Below are 4,167 nucleotides of genomic sequence, written 5' to 3' on the forward strand. Positions count from 1 at the left end.
TGAACCATGAACACTGAAGGAATCCTAACTGGGCGAAGCTGACGGCAATGGTGGTGAAAACAACAACTCCCATAAACCCACGCTGCTTCACGACATCATCAAACTTTGTTTATTGTTATTGTTTTGATGCGAGAGACCCCCTAGTGGCAGAAATTACATATTGTACGTTTTAGCTTCTCAAATGTGAAAATGTGCTGCTTTTCCTTGTCTTATTATAGTGAATTTAACATTGTTGTGTTTTGAACGGTTGGTCTAACAAAACAATACATTTGATGACATTATGTTGTGCTCTGGGAAATTTCCAATGTTATATAGACCAAATCTATGTGTGTTAGTGTTACCTGTCCTGGCTGCTGGCCAGCTGTGGGTACTGCGGCCCTCAGGTTGATAGTGGTTCCCCTTGTTCCCACAGGTTGTGGGATGCGGGGGGAGAAGGATGGCCTGGTGATGACCACCCTTGCCTGAGGAGGGTGGGGGGGCTGTGGGGAAGCAGTTCCCTCAGCGCTGGGTGTTGAGCCAGGGCCAGGCCCCATCTGCGCTGAGTGGCTTGCTGAGGCTGCGGCAGCCATGGTGGCAGCTTGGTGGGAGATCTGGTGCACAATGGCCTGCATGAACTCAGGGGGCAGTCCAGGGAAGTGGACAGGTGTCACTCCTGGATACAGAAACAGGTAGATCCATGAGTTTGTCCACTTAAAGCTCTTTTGACCCAAATAAATCAATTACTGCATCTATAAGAAGGAGGCAGCAACAAACTACGCACTCACCAGGCTGTCCGGGACCAGCAATATTTTGTTGTCCTGGAACCTGAGAACCAGCAGCTGACTCACCTATTCAACAAGAAGAAAAATTAATTAGCTTGGATGAGCCAGAGGAATCAGATTTTTTTCCCAATAAATAGATTTACACCTGGTATAAACATGCAAATATGACAACAAAAAAAAAAAATTATACAAATTACCTACTAAATAAAGAAAGAATATTTTATTTTTCTGTATTCATATATTTGACCATTGTTTTCAATTCCACATTAATTTATTTCTGTATTAATTTATGTCCTGATAATTTCCTTCCCAATATATTATATTATATTTTATTTCTGTACTTATTGATTTACACAATAATTTATATGTGATTGCAGATTTAAGAATCTGTGTACCAGTGTACTTTTCTTTAAAGTATTTTTTTTGGGCTTTTTATTGCCTTTATGATAGTGACAGCCAAAGACAAACAGGAAAGGGGAGCAGAGAGAGGGGATGACACGCAGCAAAGGGCCGCAGGTTGGATTCAAACCCTGGGCCGCTGCTGCAAGGGTCGCCAGCTCTACCCACTGAGCTAACCGGGCGCCCCACACACACACATTTTCAAACTAATTACAGAGTGTGAGCGTGGCACATCTACAGTCAGGTTCTATGAAGACATACCGTCAATGTTCATCTGCATCATAACCACAGGCTCCATGGTCTGGTGGGTGATCCGGATCATTCGGGGTCCTCCCTGTCCTTGTTGATGAGTGGTCCCATTTGACTGAAGAGACGGAGCCTGGCCTGATGCCTGCTGATCTGATTGACCAGCACCTTGAGAGGGTTGGCGTTGTCCTTCAGCTGCCTGTCTCCCATTAGATGTCATGGTCACTGTTGTCCCCAAGTTTATCTAGAGAAGAAAGACATATTTACTTTACCCATACCATTTATCCCTTCCCAACCGACTCAGATACCTCAACTTTGCAGCCAATACGGAGTAAATGTCGAAAGAGACAATGCTGGAAAGAAGCAGGGCGCACAGCTATTTGTACTTGCTGCGACCTAATACCACATTTTAGGGTGTATCGGAGGAATTTCTGATACTGGTATCGGTATCAGTATGACTCTAGTTCATCTGAGGTCAACTCATGTAAACAACATTGTGATGTTAAGTTTAAAAATATAACTGTCAAAGATGCCTCTGATAAATTGTCAACTTGTCAAATGAATGTTGACATTTGAGCTATCAGGTCCACCACATCAATCTGAGGTTGCTCTGAGCATCTGACATGCAAATACTGTGTATTTTAGCTGTGTATATGCTAGGCTAATATTTTAAAGTAAAGTTTATGCATTTCACTAGCAGAAAAATTCCATCATTTAAAGTCAACATAGTGTGAGAGGAGAGGCACACAACATATGACATCCCAAGAGTTAAAGTAACTCTTCATAGAGACACTCTTACTTACACATTTATTTCATCAGCGAATAAATATAGATATAGAAATAATAGTTCCAATCACAGGTCTGACTTATTGAGCTAAATAGTTTTGCATAGTTTTGTCACAGTTAGCCAAGTTCCTGCCAGGATATGATACACAGTAAATAAAGACAGTAATTATAATTATTATAATATATAAATATAATTATATATATTATTATTATCATAATAAAAATAATTAGGATTGTTTTTATCATCATTATAAGAATTCTTATTATCATCATTATTGTTGTTGTTATATATAATAATAATAATTATTATTAGATGTGTACCTGTAAGTGTGAGAATGACACAAATATTAATCACTGCATATACTCCAGAGTGTTATGAAGAGTGATCAGATTAATTGCAATTAACTGCAAAGTCCCTCTTTGCCATGAAAAACATTTCCACTGCATTTCAGCCCTGCCACAAAAGGACCAGCTGTTAACACAGGTGAGAGTGTTGGAGAATAACAGACTGGAAGCTTTAATAGGAGGGTGGTGCTTGAAATCATTGTTCTTCCTCTGTTACCAACTGTTATGCCAAAAGGAAACACGTGCAGTCATCATTGCATTGCACAAAAAGGGCCTAACAGGCAAGGATATTGCTGCTAGTAAGATTGCACCTAAATCAACCATTTATATCGGATCATCAAGAACTTCAAGGAGACAGGTTCAACTGTTGTAAAGAAGGCTTCAGGGTGCCCAAGAAAGTCTAGCAAGCCCCAGGACCGTCTCCTAAAGTTGTTTCAGCTGCGGGATCGGGCCACCACCAGTGCAGAGCTTGCTCAGGAATGGCAGCAGGCAGGTGAGAGTGCATCTGCACGCACAGTGAGGCGAAGACTTTTGGAGGAAGGCCTGGTGTCAAGAAGGGCAGCAAAGAAGCCACTTCTCTCCAGAAAAAACATCAGGGAAAAACAAAAGGTACAGGGATTGGACTGCTGAGGACTGGGCTAAAGCCATACTCTCTGATGAATCCCCTTGTTTGGGGCATCTGGAAAAAAAGCTTGTCCGGAGAAGAAAAGGTGAGCGTCCTGAGACCATTCATGTGTGGGGTTGCTTCTCAGTCAAGGGAGTGGGCTCTCTCACAATCTTGCCTGAACACAGCCATGAATAAAGAATGGTACCAGAACGTCCTCCGAGAGCAACTTCTCCCAACCATCCAAGAACAGTGATGAACAATGCCTTTTCCAGCATGATGGAGCACCTTGCTATAAGGCAAAAGTGATAACTAAGTGACTAACTGGCAAACTCCAAGCATTGATTTATGCAAAAACAGGCTGCCATCAGTCAGGAAAAGAAGGGTCAACACTGCAAATATTGACTTGTTGCATGAACTCAGTGTAATTGTCAATAAAAGCTTTTGATACTTATGAAATGCTTGTAATTATATTTCAGTATACCATAGAAACATCTGACAAAAAGATCTAAAAACACTGAAGCAGCAAACTTTGTGAAAACCAAAACTTGTGTCATTCTCAAAACAGCATTCGAAAAATGTTAAATGGTAAATGGTAAATGGACCTGTACTTGTATAGCGCCTTTCTGTTAGCGAATTTCCTTTTTGTTTATTTGTAAAATCACAAGAAAACTGTTGCCTAAACTCTGTTTTTTGGTTGTTGTCTTTTTAAATCAGCAAATAATCAGTACTTTATAAAATCTTTATAGTTTTAAACAAGGCCGGTTTAACCCAATGTAAATTCATAGGACGTTTCCTGAAAATAATTATGTAATTTGGTACTGATTATAGAAAGAATGTCTTTACAGGCAGTATAAAATTTAACATAAAGAAAATAAACGTTTTCAATATGTTGGAAAAGAACGGCAAATTAGATTATTTTGACCAGGAAATTTCCGAGAAAATTACAAAGCCATAAGTATGCCGTTGTTGTTGTATATGATTGTTTAAAAAAAAAAAAATGAATCCATCATCAATTAAGCAGGT

The 4,167-nt window shown here is 39.9% G+C and overlaps 1 protein-coding gene across 1 annotated transcript in view; it reads left to right on the plus strand.

The window, feature by feature from the left end:
- The window catches only part of LOC118342478 (large proline-rich protein BAG6-like), an 18,107-nt gene that overhangs the window by 10,023 nt on the left and 3,917 nt on the right, over nucleotides 1-4,167 (plus strand). The window lies entirely within an intron of this gene.

Source organism: Morone saxatilis, unplaced genomic scaffold, assembly GCF_004916995.1.
Source record: "Morone saxatilis isolate NCDOM2014 unplaced genomic scaffold, NCSU_SB_2.0 Contig9, whole genome shotgun sequence".
In the NCBI taxonomy this organism is placed as follows: Eukaryota; Metazoa; Chordata; class Actinopteri; family Moronidae; genus Morone; species Morone saxatilis.